The sequence below is a fragment of the Chrysochloris asiatica genome, unplaced genomic scaffold (assembly GCF_000296735.1).
Source record: "Chrysochloris asiatica unplaced genomic scaffold, ChrAsi1.0 scaffold00234, whole genome shotgun sequence".
Lineage (NCBI taxonomy): Eukaryota > Metazoa > Chordata > Mammalia > Afrosoricida > Chrysochloridae > Chrysochloris > Chrysochloris asiatica.
The window spans coordinates 839,160-858,987 of NW_006408752.1; the positions used below are offsets into that span (position 1 = coordinate 839,160).

Consider the following 19,828-nt stretch of genomic DNA (forward strand, 5'->3'; position numbering starts at 1 on the left):
CACACCATACCGCATAGTAGGAAATGAGAAGGATATGAGAAATGTCTCCTGAATATTTTTACATCACCAATCCTACCTTGAGAAGTCTGTTGTTGTTGAGTGCCTTTGAATCAGTTCTGACTCATAGGGACCCTTGTGTAGGGTTTTCAAGAAGCATCTGGTAGGTTTGAACCACCGATTTTGTGGTTAGCAATTCAGTGCTTACCCTACAGTGCCATACCAGTACTTCTGTAATTGAAGATCTTTGGCGCTCCTAGGAGAAAGAACCACATTTTCCTCATTCTATTTCTGGGAATCACTTACCTTACAGATTGTGGGAGAAACCTTTTGTTTCTATTTCTTATCAGTCTTACTTATACACTCTTTTCTCTACATGTTCATAACCACTAAACTCGACTAGGACCTCATCCTCTTATACCCACATTTCTGAATCAGGATCCTAAACAGGTCCTCCAAACAGAGGTGTATTAGTTTATTTACCCTTTACAGTTCTCAGTGTGATCCCCAAAACTACTCTGATTTTCTACTAAGATTCCGATAGCTTTTCTGCTCTGAATCACTCTATGTATTTTATTTACATCTCTTAAAACCTTGGGGGTTTTTTCTATAGGTAATTTTCATTTTCTGTCATATGCTTTTAAATAGTCTCAAGTTTTTCCTGCTTAAAAATTCTTTATTGAGTGCATTCTATTTAGCATTTGCTACTACAGGAGTCCTAGTGTGGTGCTGTGGGCTAATGCACCAGACTGCAAAGCTGTTTGAACTGCAAGGTTGGCGGTTCAAGCTCACCAGATGCTCCTCGGAAGCCCTATACAGGGTTGCTATGGGTCGGAACCAACTCGACGGCACTTAACAACAACAACAACACAACAATCCAAGGAATCCTGGTGTGGCACTGTGGGTTAATGCTCCAGACTGCAAAGCTGTTTGAACTGCAAGGTTGGCGGTTCAAGCTCACCAGATGCTCCTCGGAAGCCCTATACAGGGTTGCTATGGGTCGGAACCAACTCGACGGCACTTAACAACAACAACAACACAACAATCCAAGGAATCCTGGTGTGGCACTGTGGGTTAATGCTCCAGACTGCAAAGCTGTTTGAATTGCAAGGTTGGTGGTGCAAGCTCACCAGCTGCTCCTCGGAAACCCTGTATATGGGTTGGAACTGACTCAACGGCATTTAACAACAACAATCCAATGAGTAGGTACCATTCTTTTCATTATCCCTCGTAGCATAGTGGTTATGAATTGGGCTACGAACCGCAAGGTCAGCAGTTCGAAACTACCAGCTGTTCCACGGGAGAAAGATGAGGTTTCTGCTCCCATAAAGATTTACAACCTCGGAAACCCTGTATAGAGTCGCTATGAGTCGGAACTGACTCCACGGCACATAACAACAATAACATGTTCAGATAAAGCTTAGAGGATAAGTTACAGCACAAAGTTTCACATATAGACTTCCCTAAACATCAGAGCCCAAGCTTAGATTCTGCCTTCCATATATATATATATATAACCTCTCCATCTCCAGTCTTGGAGGAAGGGACCACATTTTTTGGTTTTCTTTGTTTGTTTCTCTTTTATTTCACATAGTAGCAATTCAGGGGAAACATATATGGATTTTGAAATCTATAGGAAACACTAACACAAAGATCATGACTTTAATGATGAGGTTTTCTGCTCCAAAATCCCAGTGTAATCCCTGGATTAGCCACACATTTAACTGTTTGCCACTAGTAGCTGTCAGCACGTGCCAAAGAAAGAAATGTGGCCCTTGGGAGTCTCCTTCTTTGGCACAGTACTCCAGTAACCATAGAACAACCAAGGCCTCCCTCCATTTGTCATGGCCAAAACAACTGAAGCGTATTCCCACAGCAGTTTGTGAATTTAACATTCCTAACCAAATAAGATGCTCATGTGTGAACTACTCAAAAGGCAAGGTTAGAGAGCCAGCTAGTGACAGTTTATAAATAAAGGCATGTGTGCATGAGTTTATAAATTATCCATAAAAGCTGAAAATACTTCCTCAGTCAATTTGGCAATATTGGTAGGAGGAGAGTTTTGCTCGAATGTCTTAAAGCACAAATTAAAGTCCTAATCTTGATGAGTGAGTCCTGATTTCGGATACTTTTTTTTTTTAATCTAATTTTATGCCCTGTCATGAAAACCTTGAAAAATTACTTCCCATCATGACATTTTAAAAATTGCCTCTTATGTCTGAAACTAGAGAATAAAGATGCTTTTAGCAATAAAGTATAGTACAGGATAGGGCCCATGTTTAAAAATATTGCTGACAAAGACAGGTCTAGAAAAAAGCGAATGCAACTGCCCCTAACGGAGTTGATCCTCCTTGTCTGAGCCTTTGGCATACTGACGCCTAAGAGGCAGTTGCTACTTACATGGTACAGTTAGAGGTTATTGTAACCATCTTAGCAATCGACAGGAGCTCAGCTGGAACTGATATGTGTGATCACTGATTGATTACCTGTCTGCTTGATAGTGTGGAGTTGAGTGAACTCGTTTCCTTTTCAGGACAGAAAGATCCACAAAGTAGAAAGTGCAGGTCCTTAAATTACATGAAAATTAATGCTAAGGATATCGTGATGAATTTTGATGCATATATATGCACATATTAAGGGTATGGGTAGACCTCGATTTAAGAAAAATCACAGCTATAACAGTCTTTATTTTATATAAATAAAAGGATGTCACTATTAGCATAATGTTGTTGTTGTTAAGTGTCTTAGAAGTCTCTGTATAGGGTTTCCAAGGAGCGGCTGGTGAGTTTGAAGTACCGACCTTGTGATTCAAACCGACCTTGCAGTCTAGTGCTGTATCCCACAGCACCACAAGAATTTCATTCTTGCAAGAGAATTAGCCCCAAGCTTCCTTGAAATTCTCACCTCCTTACTGTATTTAATTTGCACTTTGATTTACAATGATTCTCTTTAAATACAGCTTTCCAGGAACTCATCTGTTATATAAAACAATATACATGTATTGTCTGTTTTGTTGGAATTCTGTTATTTCAAATCTCAAAGACTGAATGTGTAATTCATGTTCCTCACCCAAGAGCCATGAGGAGTATCTTTGAATAATATCTGTCCCATAGGAAAATGCTGAAATTAAAAATAAAAAGATAGCTTCACTTTGGTAATAGCCATGGACCCCATAGTTCTCTCCTTATTGGATATACACAGAAAGGACTGTCTTGCTGATAGGAAGCAGTTACATTTTTACTGGGTTTGTTTCTATTTGCGATTATGCCCCTGATAGCAAAACAAGACCTAGACTCAAAATGCTATATGAGGGTAAGTTAAAAAGAATTGCTACTAAGGTTCTAGTTTATTCCAGTTCATGTGTACACAGGTTTATTCTAAATATAACATGTTGAAATGTGTCTCCATGATCAGTGGATAGCTGCAGACAAATTCTCTAAGTAATAAACTTGTCTTAGTCTCATCCCGATCCCTTAAAAAAAAAAAGTCCAATCAAAACAGTGGCTTCTGAAGCATTCTGCTGAGTCAACTGCATTTAAAGCAGAGAGGTCAGCTCAGAAGGCTATGGAGACTGTGCTTTGGAATTCCCAAGGGGTAACCTTGATCAATTTCTCAAAAGACACAGGATGATCACAGGAGCTTCTTAGGAAGAAGTTTAAGAAGATGGAAAAGTGTGTTTGTGAGAAAAAGCCAGGAAATTTGTACAGAGAATTTTTTTTCCTCATGACAAAGCAACTGCTCATTCTCCGAAGGTAGCAAGGACTATATCTCATTCACACTACAGTCCTGCTTTTACCGTTTCAGACTTTTTTTGTTGTTGTTTTGGTTTTTAAGTTTTTATTGTGAATTGGGTGATCATTTACATGGGAGAACATCAGCTTTACATTCATCCTATCGTATTTCATTTCATTGCAATGATTACAATCCCCTTCATGCATCATCATTCAACAGCATTTGCTTTCATTCCGGTTTTTTTTGTTTTGTTGTTGTTGTTGTTTTGGTATGTACACCAAAGCACTCAAGAATATACAACCTGGGCACACCCTGCAAGCCTGCCCATCCCCTCCTCCCCGCCCCCACTGTCTAGACTTCTTTCTGTTTGCAAAACTCAAAGACCATTTTAAAAGGAAGACAATTTGAGTCTCTCAAGGAGAGACTTTTTTGACCTGGTATAAATCAAAGAGCCCAGAATTCTTTGGGAAAGAGTAAAACACTACCTTCAAAACATATAGTTCTAGTTGGAGGGTATGTTGAGAAACAATAGCTTGATAATTTTGTTTAATAAAGGTTTCTATGATTTTGTAGCAATATTTTTTGACCTTACCCTCTTACGTTTACCACAATTTTAAATAAAATAAAAAATTGGCAACCATTGTAAAGCAACACCTGGACTCATTGACATTTACATTCATGAGGGGAAAAAAATCAGAATCAACACAAAGCTGATTTTTAAGAGAGGGAGGTCAGACATAGCTTCAAATCTCCAACTTTGTCACCATTTCTGATACCAGTTGTCTCTCCCACAATCTCTCTGCTCTTCCGGGTTTTATAACTCTTCGCAATGGCCACATAAAACTCACAGATCATACTCATGGTGATCTGGCTTACTAGATAAATTGGCAAAGTCTCAGCATCAATGCGCTCAAGCGTGGCAACAATTGTGAGGTTGGCCCAGGACGGAGCAGTGTTTCATTCTGTTGTATACAGGGTCATTATGAGTTGGTACCGACTCGATGGCACCTAACAACAACAACAACAACAACAAGGGGAATAGGAGTCCTGGTGTGATGCTGTGGGTGAATGTTGGTTTGAACCACAATGTTGGTGGTTCAAGCTCATCTGCTGCTCCTTGGAAAGCCTATAAAGGGTTGCTATAGGTCTGAACTAACTTGATAGCACTTAACAGCAACAATAGCAGACTACAACTAGGGATCAGGGTCAACTTAGAAATAAAGGATGTATTTCAGAATATATTATTCAAAATATATTCTGAGTTATGAATAGGATCGATTTCATCAATCAGACAACTTCCAACCAGGGCAGGTTTCAGCTCCTCGACAATGCCATGTCCACTGACTGAGCACCTGTCTCAGCTGGCCCACAGGCCTGCTTGACTCAGCCTCTGCCACACCTGGGCAAGTGTTACAGCTCTTTAGCTCTGCCAGCAAGCCTCCTGCCTCCCTTTCTTTCTCTCCAGGGGCCAGCCGTATCTTTCTCTGTGACACCTACTGTCTCACACCATTCCTTCTGCTGCCATCTCTTTGCCACTGGCCTCTGTTGTGCTTGCCACAGTTTCTTGCCATCTTGTACTATTTTCAGCGTGACAGCTGGCTCTTCTGAGTCAAGGAGATTCCAGTGCAGGGATCCTGGAATTTATAGAAGCTTCTTGAGAGTAGTGAGGACCCTTTAAAACCTCTGTGGGATTGACTGCTACATAAACCTCCAAAGCAAACTCTCTGCCAAAGACAATTCCACTCATAGAGACCTTATAGAGGGCTTCTGAAGCTGTAAACTTTTACAGGAGTAGAAAGCCTCATCTTTCTTTTGCAGAGCTGCTGGTGGGGTTGAACTGTCAACCTGGTGGTTAGTAGACCAGTGCCTATCCTAAACCACCACCAGGACTCCCTATCTATAAACCTTTGTTATTGTTAAGTGCCGTTGAGTAGGTTCTGACTCAAAACAGCCCTGCAAAATGGCTGATAAGTTTGAACTGCCCACTTTGCCGTTGAAGCCGACCTCTGGTTCAGTGCTTATCCTATAGCACCACACCAGGACTCCATATATAAAGCTTGTTGTTGTTAAGTGTCATTGAGTTGGTTCTGACTCAGAGAGACCCTGCAAAGGGTTTCCAAGGAGCGGCTAGTGAGTTTGAACAGCTGACCTCATGGTTCAAACTGACTTTGTGGTACCAACAGTCCAGTGATTTACTCCCACAGTGCTATAAACCTAGCATGATGATAAAATCTATCCCCAAGCAGGACCGTGAAAAGCTCAGTCTTAGTGGATGAATTCTCACACCCCTACAAGGGGGATTTAAAAGTTTGTCAAACAATGGAGTGAAAAGGTGATGGAATTTTTCCATGAAATTTTTGAAGACCCCTCATGTAAGAGAAGCCCACTGAACTGCAACCACCACTAGTGAACATGTTCTCATAGAGCTATTCTTCTTGTAATGTGGTTTTCTTATTTACTTGTTCAAAACACATATTCATGAATATATTCTGTTTGAAGAATTCTTATAAATTATTACTTATAATAAGTAAAAATATAAAATACTGATAAGAATTCTTTGTAATTTATACTATTTTTAAAATTACAGTCTCCTTATACCCTAATCTCTCCTACAGTTTTATCTCCATCTCCAGCAGCAGTAAACAGAGACTATTTGAACCGTTCAAATGTCATCATGGAGAAAGAATCCTGTCATTCTAATACATTTAAAAGAAAAAAGTAAATTTTGAAAATTCGCTGTCAATGAATTGACCTTCTTGGCTTTGCAGAAATTGGCCTTTCTGTTACAGTATCAAGTTTTTCTTGCTGGGTGGCCAGTTTTGCTAACTGGAATCCTGTTTTGTAACTAAGGCCCATACCCCATTTAATCCTTCTGGTGCAGTGAATTGAGTTCCCTCTTTTTCACTGAGTCTAGGCCCTGGAGAAGGATATCATGTTTAGTAAGGTGGAGAGTCAGAGAAAAAGAGGAAGACCATCCCCCCACCCCACCCCCAACAAGATAGATTGGCAAAGTGGCAGTATCAGTGGGCTCAAGTGTGGCAACAATTGTGAGGTTGGCCCAAGACCAGGCAGTGTTTCGTTCTGTTGTACATAGAGTTGCTATGAGTCGGTACTGACTCAATGGCACCTAACAACAACAACAAGGCCCTGGGTAGTTTCCAGGGTGGGAACTCTACCCCTATGGCTGCACTTCAATTGTTCATTTGGGAAATTTTATTGAGGACTTATTATGTGCCAAACACTGTTCTAGCAGCAGGGATACAACAATGAACCAGACAAATAAAGTCTATATTGCCCTTAGATGCTTCAATTTGTTAGAAAAAGCTACTCAATATAAAGTAAACTGATAAAAAAAAAAGGACAATTTCAGGTATTAATGAAGACTAAAAAGAAAATTCAATGGCTTCATTTAATAGTGAGATATGGGAGAGGGCTACTTTAGATTGACTTGTCAAGAAGGTGACATTTAAGCCAAGACCTAGTTAACAAAGAGTCAGCCAGGCAAAGATTGGGAGGTGGGGAGGGCAGTATTTCAGACAGCCAAGGCCCCAACACAGAAATGTACTTGGTGTATTCTCAGAACAGAAAAAAAAATTGTGACTGGAGTTCATGAGCAAGGTGGTAAGTGACAAAAGTAGAGATTAGACAGATGAATAGGACCAGATCATCCAGAGCCTTATAGTTCAGGACTAGGGATCTGAATAGTATTCTAAATACAATAGAAAGCCATTTGGAGGTTTAACAGGGAAATGGTTTAATTAAATTTATATTTTTAAGGGATACCTTTGGGGAATAGTGGGAGAGACTGAGTATAGAGGAGCAAGATTGGAAGCAGAGATGAGTTAGGAAACTACTGTTAAAGATTCTGTAGCGATGGTGGTGGCTTGGTGTGGAGTACCTATGAACAGGGAAATGGATGAGTTTAGGATATATTTGGAGAAGAATTACAGGAGAGAATATGGGAGTTGAGAGTAAAAGAGGAAACAGAATGACTTCCACGTCTTACTCTTGAGCCCTTAGGTAGATGCGATGTGAAATAAGGAAGCAGATTGTATCAGAGTGGGGAGAGCAAGATTCCTTTAAATATTCTTGAGCATACAAGTAGTTACTACGGACCAAGATCCCTGTTGCTGTATCTACTTTCTTGAAACTTCAAATAGTATCTGAATTCAGGTTTCTAGTTCATTTGCTGTGCACCTTCTGTATGGCTGACACCCCTTTACTTCATGATGGGCCTGTAAGAGGTCTGCTGTGTTATCATGTCTATTGGATACTGTTGTCTGCACGTACCAGCCATGCACCTGGGTTAAGTGTAATTCTCAATACAAGCTGAGTCTCAGTAGAGAAGTCTGGGTACAGATTCCAGGCCCCTGGTTTTCCCTTTCTTATCCTGAGCAAATTGCTTCACCTCCCTAGACCTTGGCTTCCTAACTTTAAAATGAATTGGGTCAGTGGTTCTCATTGTAACATCTCTGGATCAACAGCATCAACATCATCTGGAAACATGAGAGAAACCCAAGTTCCCAGGCCCCATCCTGACCTATTGAATCAAACTTCTGAGAATCAGACCCAATAATGTTTGAACAAGTCCTGCACTTCACTCTGACCCCTGGCCCATTTTGAGGCCCACTGAACTAGATGTCCTCTAAGGTCCATTCCAAGGCTAACATTCCATGAATCCATTATTCTTTCATCTGACCTGTATGATTTTAAGTGATTTAAAAAACAACAACAACAACAACATCTTTAATCATATCTTAAGGCTATGCACAGTTCAGACAAATGAAAGAGGAAATCCGGAAACAACTTAATTCTTACAAAATTATATATGTAGTTTATTCAAACATTTGTTTAAATTCATCAATCTGTAGCCATAATACTTCTAAAGAAACTTTAATTTAAAAAAAAATCACTTTGAGATTTTATCACAGTGGAGTTGTACATCATTTTAGTGAATGGTTAAAACCGCTGAGCAGGTGTAAAAATGCCTTTGGGATTAAATAATTGTAACAGAATTACATCTTCATAATGACAGCAAAGGAGCGGCACCTCATACTGCTCTATCACCGTCGATTTTAGAAGGACTGTAGGTATTAGAAGGCGTCCTGGTGGCTGCTAACCAAAAAGCCAACAGGTTGAACCCACCAGCTGCTCTGCAGGACAAAGATGTGCCAATCTGCTTCTGTAAAGATTACAGCCTTGGAAACTCTATGGGGCAGTTCTACTCTTGTCTAGGATGTCTCTATGAATCAGAAACCACAACACAGCAACAGGTAACATGTCAGAAATAGCAAATCATTACTATCTGCTGTTTGGAATGATGCATTTGTTAATAATTGTCTGCAAAATTGCAATTGTTAAGATGTGGCCAAATGCAAATTTCTAAAAGATATTTTTTTTCCATTAGTACATTTTATAATGAAGTTTTCTTAAATTTGTATCTGTGTAGGGTCGCTATGGGTCGGAACCGACTCGACGGCACTTAACAACAACAACAACAACAATGCTTGGTAAAGTGGAGTGTCAGCAAAAAAGAGGAAGACGCCCAGCGAAATGGATTGGTACAGTGGCAGCAGCAATGGGCTCAAGCATAGCAATGATCGTGAGGTTGGTGCCAGACCAGACATTGTTTGATTTTGTTGTGTGTAAGGTGACTATGAGTCAGTACTGACTTGACAACACCTAACAACAACAGCAACAACAATGATAGAATAGTGGGAGAGTAAGGTGGCAGTCCGCTCCCATAAACATATAGCTAGCGCCGAGCGATGGGCATCTCCCGGGACCGTCCCGACTGGCACAAGCGCTGCAAGATCCGGGGCAAGAGAAAGCCCTACCACAAGAAGCGGAAGTATGAGCTGGGACGCCTGGCAGCCAACACTAAGATCTGCCCCTTGGCATACACACAGTACGTGTTAGAGGAGGCAACAAGAAGTACCCGGCCCTGAGGCTGGATGTGGGGAACTTCTGGGGCTCTTGAGTGTTGTACCCGGAAAACAAGCATCATCGATGTTGTCTACAATGTGTCTAATAATGAACTGGTCCGCACCAAGACCCTAGTGAAGAACTGCATCGTGCTCGTTGACAGCACACCGTGCTGGCAGTGGTACAAGTCCCACTATGCACTGCCTCTGGGCAGCAAGAAGGGATCCAAACTGACTCCTGAAGAGGAAGAGATATTAAACAAAAAACGACCAAAGAAAATTCAGAAAAAACACGACGAAAGGAAAAAGGATGCAAAAATCAGCAGTCTTTTGGAGGAGCAGTTCCAGCAGGGTAAGCTTCTTGCATGTATAGCTTCAAGACCAGGCCAGCAGATGGCTATGTTCTAGAGTACAATGAGCTGGAGTTCTATCTGAGGAAAATCAAGGCCTAGAAAGGCAAATAAAGCCCCCTCCCCAACATCCAGCACATGTATTAAAGGCGTTTATTCTAAAAATATACATATAAGATATAGCCGTGGAAACCCTATAATATATATATATATATATAAGATACATCCGTGGACACCCTATGAAGCAGTTTTACTCCGTCCTACAGGGTTACTATTGTTATTAGGTGCTGTTGATTCATAGTGACCTTATGCATAACAGAATGAGACACTGCCTGCTTCTGCGCCACCCTCACAATCATTGCTACACTGGAGCTTGTTGTTGTTGGCACTGTGCCTATCCATCTTATTGGGGTCTTCCTCTTTTTCGCTGACCCTCTACTTGACCAAACATGATGTCCTTCTCCAGGGACAGGTACCTCCTGACAATATGTCTGAAGTATGAGCGATGAGGCTTGGCCGTCTTGGTTTCTAAGGAGCATTCTGGCTGTGCTTCTTCCAACACAGATTTGTTTATTCTTTTGTCAGGCCCTGGTAGTTTTCATTTTCTCCAGCACCATAATTCAAATGCATCAAATCTTTATTTATTGTCCAACTTTCACGTGCATATGAGGTTATTGAAAATATCATGGCTTGGGTCAGGCAGACCTTAGTCCTCAAACTGACTTCTTTGCTCTTGAACACTTTAAAGAGGTCTTGTGCAGCAGATTTACCTAATGCAATGTGTCGTTTGATGCTTGACTGCTGCTTCCATGAGTGTTGATGGTTGATCTGAGCAAAATGAAGTTTTTGACAACTTCAGTATTTACTCCATTTATCTTGATATTATTTATTGGTCCAGTGGTGAGGATTTTTGTTTTCTTTACATTGAGGTGCAACCCAGACTGAAGACTGTGGTCTTTGATCTTCATCAGTTAGCATTTTATGTCCTTTTTGCTTTCAGCAAGAAAGGCTGAATCATCTGCATTTTGTAGGTTGTTAATAAGTCTTCCTCTAATCCTAATGTCATGTTCTTCATATAATCCAGCTTCTCGAATTATTCGTTCAGCATATAGATAAAATAAATATGGTGAAAGAATACAACCCTGGCACACACCTTTCCTAATTTTAAACCATTCAGTGTTCCCTTGCTCTGTTTGAACAACTGCCTCTTGGTCCCTGTACAGATTCCTCATGAGCACAATTAAGTGTTCCAGAACACTCACTCTCGCAACATTGTCCACAGCTTGTATGATCCACATAATCGAAAGCCTTGTGTAGTCAATAAAGCACAGGTAAACATCTTTCTGGTATTCTCTGCTTTGAGCCAAGATCCATCGGACATCAGCAATGATATCCCTCGTTCCACTGTCTCTTCTGAATCTGGCTCGACCCTCTGGCAGTTCTCCTGTTGCAGCTACTTTTGAATTATCTTTAGCAAAATTTTACTTGAGTGTGATATTAATAATATTATCATGATTTCTGCATTCCATTGGGTCACCCCTCTTTGTAATGGGCACAGATCAGGATCTCTTCTAATCCTTTGGCCAGGTAGCTGTCTCCCAAATTTCTTGCCCACATCAGTTTGTTGAAAGATTTCAATTTTTATTTCATCAATTGCTAAAGCCTTGTTCTTTGCTAATGCCTTCAGTGCATCTTGGACTTCTTCCTTCAACATCATTGGTTCTTGGTCATATGGTCACTATAAGTCAGAATTCACTCAACAGTAGTGAGCAGGTGGTGCTAGAATAAGGAACCCTCAATTTAGGGGCACAATAGTTGAGCAATTGGCCGCTAATCAAAAGGTCAGTAGTTTGAATCCACTCTGAGGAAGAACAGACATGGTTATCTGTTTCCTTAAAGATTGTTTTTGTTGTTGTTGTTAAGGGCCGCCAAATTGGTTCCAACTCATAGTGACCCTTTATAGGGTTTCTGAAGAGCAGCTGGCGAGTTTGAACCACCAACCTTGTGGTTCAAACTGACCTTATGGTTGAGTGCTTATCCAATAGCATCACACCAAAACCCCTCCTAGAAAACTCTCTGAAACAGTTCTACTATGTCTCAAGGGTCACAATGAGTCACAATGGATGGCATCTAACCACAACAATACTAGAATAGCCAATGGTTTCCATAAATCCAACTGAAAAAAAAGAAGCAAATAGATATGTAATAAATATATTCATATACTATCCAGTTCAATTAAAGTAATTTATTTCTTGTCAACATGATACAATTAAACAAATATAACTGAATGTCTTCTGTTTCTACCAATTTCAGAGGCAATGTGAAACTTAAGAAAATTAATTAACTTAAGGAGCTCTGGTAGCGTAGTGGTTACGAATCGGGCTGTGAACCTGAAGGTCAGCGGTTCGAAACTACCAGCCGCTCCGCGGGAGAAAGATGAGGCTTTCTACTCCCGTAAAGATTTACACCCTTGGAAACCCTGTACAGGGTCGCTATGGGTCGGACCCGACTCGATGGCACTTAACAACAACAACAACAACTGTGTATGAAAGGAGCTCTGGTAGCGTAGTGGTTACGAATCGGGCTGCGAGCCTCAAGGTCAGCAGTTCAAAACTACCAGCTGTTCCACTGGAGAAAGATGAGGCTTTCTGCTCCGGTAAAGATTTCCAGCCTCGGAAACCCTGTACAGGGTCGCTATGAGTCGGAACCGACTCCACGGCACATAACAACAACAACTGTGTATAAAGATTTAGCACATTCACAAAACTCAGATAAAAAAAAAAAAAAAATCAACCCGTAGCTCATGAATTCTCAAATTGTCCACTCTGGTTGTTAAGTGCCCATGTTGTTGTTGTTAAGTGCCCATAGTTGGTTCTAATGCAGAATGACCTTATATAAGTTTTCCGAATAGTGGCTGGTGGATCTGAACCATCAATGTGTGATTAGCAGTACTGTTCCTACAATACCACACTCGCACCTACATTGTCCACCTACATCTCAGTTTGGTGCCTGTTGTTACTTTAATAAAAATCTAATCTATCATGTGTTAACTCTACAATTGCACTAAATGTCTGTACTTGTTGCAAAAACTAAGGATGAAAATAAAAGAACCAAGGGAAGTACATTGAAAACAGAAATCATTTAAAAGAATGTGTGCAAAGGTGACTTCTTAGTAAATGAAAATGTGTTTGGATTTCCCTTTCAGACCTTTGTATTCTTGGTGAATATAAAAGCAGACCCTGACTTTCTAAACCTTGGGTTGGATATCTGGGAAGACAGATAAAAGACAGATCTGGGGTTTCCTTAGAGTTCATTCTTAGTAGCGGCAGCTCTACCATTTAATTGTATCAATTTCTAAAAGAAATGTAAGAAGATTTTAAGTGTGTGTTCTCGTTGATGCTTAAACTGAAAGGAAATGAAATACTCACAAGTGCTATATAAGCCAGGGGGTTTCTCACAGTTAATTGAAACATCTGAGTAAAATGAAGATTACCTGTGTTTTATGTCTGCCACTGATGAGAAAACGAGATATTGGTGTGATGTACTCATTGGTTTGTGAATCTAAAGGTGTGCGGAAAGTGTCACAAATCACCTTGATGTCCCTGAGCAGAAAATTTTACCTCTGAAGCTCCGGTTAATAAAAAAATGATATTTAGCTAGATAGCTCTTGGTTGCCTTTGCATCTGTGGGTTCTGAAACGTTGCAGCCCCTTCATTTCAGGGCTGGAATAACTTACACTCATGAAATCAGCTCTGGATTCATTGTCTTTAGATTAGTATATGTAAAATATCTCAGCTGGAGGCAGGAAAGAGTCAAAACAAATCACGCTACACCTGGTTTGAAGATCTGTTCTCATTTGCAAAGGTTATATGAATTTTGATATAAGAATACGCTGTCATTTTTCCCTGAGCACAAAATTTGTTTATGTTCCATGCAGAAGAGAAGTGGCAAAGATAGAGTTAGATGTATTCATCGCTTGCTACAATATGTACCTGGGGTTGGCCTGATTTCTGCCGAACGCCCTGCCTTTTCTCTTATCTGAAAGTGGAACTAGATTGGAAGGAGGTGGTCAGGGATAAGATGGATAGCAGAAACAAGAAGACTTGCATAAACTGTCCTCCCAAACCACTCGTATTTATTTCTACTTGCATACACAAAGCTAAAAAGCAGACTGAAAAAAATTCAAAAGAAAAACTAAACAGATTAAACCTCGGTGTTCCCCCTAGCAAGCACAGTATCCTGCCTTGTCTTCAGTAATGGGGTGTGAATGGAGAGCTCATCCAGAATGCAAGAACTGACAAAAACACAAAACCTAAGATAGCACCATTCTCTGGGGTCCAGAGTAAATTTTGCCATGTCAAGTCTCATGGTTACTTGGGAGTGGAGTCCATCTTCTCAGTTCTTCTATACCACCATTTCCCAAAGAATGGTTACTCAGAAAACTGAAGTCCACAGATGGTTAGCAATCTAGGTATTAAACAAACAGGGAGTTGTAATTGGCAGTTCAAATCCACCTAAAGGTTCCTCAGAAGAAAGGTCTACAATTTACTTTTTTTGAAAGATCACAGCCACTGAAAATCCTATGGAACACAGTTCTACTCTGATACACAAGAGGCCAACTTGAGTTGAATTTGACTGATGGCAGCTGGTGGTGGTAGTTATAGAAGTTTAGGAAGCAGGTGGTTAACATTATTATTTCTTTTAAACAATATCAAATAGATTTCTTGAGAACAGAGTATTTGCCCTTGTTGATTGTGAAAGGGAAAGTGTGACTTGCTGATACCAGATGTAGTCCATGGTGAAACCATGTCAAATTGTTCCCTGCAGATTAGTAAGTGTCCTGGTGTGGCCTTGTAAGATCAGCACTGGACTGTGAACCATAAGATTGTCAGTTCAAATCCATCAGCTGCTCCTCGGAAACCCAATACAGGGTCACTGTGAGTTGGAACCAATTCGATAGCACTTAACAACTACTTACAAGTAAGCCCATGCTTATCTAGATTATTGGGTAAACCAACGCTGGAGTTTGCCCAAATGAACTGAAGATAGAATCCTTTTCTGTAATAGAGAGAGTGGAATTGGTAGTCTTGTGATTTAGAAGCACCCTTTGGGAAAAACTGATTGTTTACGTTTCCATAATAGAAATACCACAAGTAGGTGGTTTTAACAAACAGAAATTTATTTTATCACAGTTTGTTATTGTTAGGTGTCGTCAACTTGGTTATGACGCATAGTAATCCTCCGTACAACAGAATGAATCATTGCGCAGGCCTCACCATCCTCACAATTGTTACGTCTGAGCCCATCCTTGCTACCGTGTGTCAGTCCAATTCATTGAGGGGAGGGCTATCTTCCTTGTTTTTTGCTGACCCACCATTTTCCAAGCATGATATCCTTCTACAAGGACTGGTCACTCCTAACAACATGTTCAAAGTACAAGATACAATAAAGTCTCTCCGTTCTTGCTTCGAAGAAGCATTCTGGTTTTACTTCTTCTAAGTCAAATTTGTTTGTTCTTCTGGCAATCCATGGCACTTTCAATATTTTCTTCAACACCATAATTCAAATGCATTCATTCTTCTGTCTTCCTTGTTTGTTGTCAAACTTTCACACACATATGAGGCGATTGAAAATACCATGGCTTGGGTCAGGTGTACCTTAGTCCTCAAAGTGACACCTTTGCTCTTTAACATTTTAAAGAAGTCTTCTGAAGATTTGACCAACTGCTGTTTCCATGAGTGCTGATTGTTGATCCAAGAAAACAAAGTCTTTGACAACTTTAATCTTTTCTCTATCATAATGTTATTTATTGGTCCACTTGTGAAGATTTTTTTTTTCTTTACACTGAGGTGCAAACCATACTGAAATCTATGGTCTTTGATCATCATCAGTGGGTATTACAAGTCCTCTTTACTTTCCACAAGCAAGGTTATGTCATCTGCATATCACAGGTTTTCAATGTGTCTTTCCCAGTCCTGATGCTATGTTCTTCTGATAATCCAACTTCTTAGATTATTTGCTCACCATTCCGATTGAATAAGGAGCTCTGGTAGCATTGTGGTTATGAATCAGTCTGCGAACTTCAAGGTCAGCAGTTCGAAACTAGCAGCTGTTCTGCAGGAGAAAAATGAGGCTTTCTGCTCCCTTGAAAGTTTACAGCCTCGGAAACCTTGTACAGGGTCTCTGTGAGTCGGAACCGACTCCACAGCACATAACCACCACCACCACCGCAGATTGAATAAATATGGTGAAAAGATGCAACCCCCACACACACCTTTCCTGATTTCAAACCTTCATTCAGTAAATCCTTGGTATGTTTGAACAACTGCTCCTTGGTGAATACACAGGTTCCTCATTAATATAAATAAGTGTTCTGGAATCCCCTTTCTTCTCAATGTTATCCACAGTTTGTTGTCATCCACACAGTTGAGTGCCTTTGCATAGTCAATAAAGCCTATGTAAACTTGTTTCTGGTATTCCCTTCTTTCAGCCAAGAGCCATATAATGTCAGCAATGATATACCTCGTTCTAAATCCTCTTCTGAGTCTGGCTTATGCTTCTGGCAGCACCCTGATGATATACTTCTACAATTCTTTTTGAATTATCTTCAGCAACATTTTACTTGCCTGAGATATCAGTGATACTGTTCAATGGGGCCACCTATCTTTGGAATGAGCACACATTTGGATCTTTTCCAATGGCCAGGTAGCTGTCTTCCAAATTTCTTGGCATAGACAAGTGAGCATTTCCAGTGTTGCTTCAGTTGTTGTTTTTTTTTTTGAAACATTTGAATTTCTGTTCTGTCAATTCCTGGATCCTTGTTTTTTGTCAATGCCTTCAGTGCAGCTGAGACATCTCCCTTCAATACTGTCAGTTCTTGATTATATGCTGCATCTTGAAATGGTTGAATATCGACCAGTTCTTTTTGTTACATTGACTATATGTATCCCTTCTACCTTTGTTTGATGCTTCCTGCATCATTCAATATTTTGTCCATTGTTGTTGTCAAGTGCTGTCAGAATTCTTCAATATTTCAACCTGAGATTTGAAATTTTTATTCAATTATTTCAGCTTGAGAAATGCTGGACATATTCTTCTCTTTGGTTTTTCTAACTCCTAGTCTTTGTACATTTAATTTTAATACTTTACTTTGTCATCTCAAACTTCCCTTTGGAATTTTCCATTCAGCTCTTTTATTTCATCATTTCTTTTAGTCATTTTAGCTTCTCTATGTTCAAGAGGTTCAAGTCAGATTCAGATGTAGAATGAGCAATATCAATGCTGACATCAGATGGATCTTGGGTGAAAGCAGAGACTATAATATTGACTATGTAAAGACTTTCGGCTGTGTGGATCATTCTCCACAACATTGTGGAGAATGAGTATTCTGAAACACTTAATTGTGCTCATGAGTAACCTGTACATAGACCAAGAAACAGTTGTTCAGTACATAGACCAAGAAACAGTTGTTCAGACAGAACAAGGGGGCAATGAATGGTTTAAAATCAGGAAAGATATGTGTCAGATTTGTATTCTTTCACCATACTTATTCTATCTGTATGCTGAGCAAATAATCTAAGAAGCTTGATTATATGAAGAAAAATGTGGCATCAGGATTGACGGAAGATTCATTAGAAACTTGCAGTATGCAAATGATATGACTGCATGATGAAAAGGACATAAAATACTTAATTGATGAGTATCAAAGGCCATAGCCTTTGTATAGGTTGTACCTCAATGAAAAGAAAACAAAAATCTTCACCACTGGATCAATAAATAACATCATGATAAATGGAGAAACGATTGAAGTTGTCGAAAACTTCATTTTGCTTAGATCAACCATCAACATTTGTGGAAGCAGCAGTAAAGAAATCAAATGACATATTGCATTAAGCAAATCTGCAGAAGACCTCTTTGAAGTATTCAAAAGCAAAGATGTCCCTTTGAGGATTAATGTGCACCTGACCCAAGTCATGGTATTTTCAATTGCCTCGTATGCATGGGTAAGTTGGACAGTGAATAAGAGAGACCATAGAAGAATTGATGAATTTGAGTTACAGCGTTGGGAGAAGAAAATTAAAGTTACCATGGACTGCAAGAAGAACAAACAAATCTAGTTGGAATAAGTACAACCAGAATGCTCCTTAGATTTCCAGTTGGCCAGACTTCATCTCTCATATTTTGGACATATTACCAGGAGGAACCAATCCCTGGAGAAGGGTATCATGCTTGGTAGAGGGACAGAGAAAAAGAGGGAGCCTACCAAAGAAATGGATTGGTACAGAGGCAATAGCAATAGGATCGAGAATAGCAGCAATTATGAGGATGGCACAGGACTGGGTAGTGCTTTGTTCTGTTGTACATTGGGTCACTATGGGTCAGAACTGACTCGACAGCACCTAATAACAACAACGCTCAAAAGCAAGCTTCAGAGTCTCTTCTGAAATCCACTTTGGTCTTTTCTTTCCTTCCTGTCTTTTTTATGATCTTTTGCTTTCTTCATGTATGATGTTCTTAATGTCATCCCACAACTCTTCTGGTTTTCAGTCTTTAGCCTAACACATCAAATTTGTTCTTGAGATGATCTCGAAATTCAGTTGGGATATGTTCAAGGTCATATTTTGGCTCTCATGGACTTGTTTTAATTTTCTTCAGCATCAGCCTAAAGTTGCACATGAGCAATTGATGGTCTGTTCCACAGTCTGCCCTTGGCCTTGTTTGGGCTGATGTTATTGAACTTCTCCATTGTCTCTACTCACAGATTCCTGTGTATTCATTCCATCTAGTAAGGTCCATGTGTATAGTAAATCATATAAGCAGTTACCTTTTATGTTGTTTTAAAAAAAGGTATTTCAATGAATCGGTGATTGGTCTTGCAAAATTTCTTGCATGTGATCTCCAGCATCATTTCTATCACCAAGGTCATATTTTCCAGTTGGATCCTTCCTCTTTGTTTCCAACTTTTGCATTCCAGTCACCAGTAATGCATCTTGATTGCATGTTTGACCAATTTCAGACTGAAGAAGTTGGTAGAATTCTTCAATTTCATCATCACTGACTTTCATAGTTGGTGCATAGATTTGAATAATAATGGCATTAACTGGTCTTCCCTGTGGGCATATAGGTATTATCCTATCACAGACAACAATGTACTTCAACATAGATCCTGAAAAGCTCTTTTTGATGGTGAATGCAAGGCCATTCCTTTTCAGTTTATTGCTCCTGGCATAGTAAATCATAATTGTCTGATTCAAAATAGTCAATACCAATCAAACATGATTTATAGAATAATTCTTCTCTTCCCCACTAATCTGGAATGCCTTCATTATTGTAAAGTAAAAGTCAATCATTTTTTGTTTATTTTGTTTCTTGCTCTTCCCTCTATTGTTTGGCCAAACTTACCTCTCATGCCATTATTGACATTTATTCTTTTCTAGTGCTAAAGTTCCAAAAATATTTTTATTCATATTATATTTTAAAATTGTATGACTACTGACCCCCTTATTAAACGTTTCTAATTTTCTCCAAAAAAAAAAAAAGTCAATACCAATAATATCTAGGATAATGATCTGTAAGTATTCCATTTAATTTTTTAAAAAACTTTTATTGTGAATTGAGTGAAGATTTACAGAGCAGATCATGTTTTATCTTCAACAAATCATATATTTTGCTTCATTACATGGTTGCAATCCCCACTATGCACCAACAGTTAACAGCATTTACCTCTATTCGTTTTAACCACTGGGATTTGTCCCTGAGTCTCACACAACCCCCATCTTACCTCTGCCAATCTCCTTCCAGTTGTATATAGTCTGCCCCATCACT

General features: G+C 39.6%; 1 pseudogene; it reads left to right on the forward strand.

The window, feature by feature from the left end:
- The first annotated feature begins 9,497 nt into the window (after nucleotides 1-9,497).
- On the forward strand, nucleotides 9,498-10,117 carry LOC102811314 (annotated as a pseudogene).
- The last annotated feature ends 9,711 nt before the right edge of the window (nucleotides 10,118-19,828 follow it).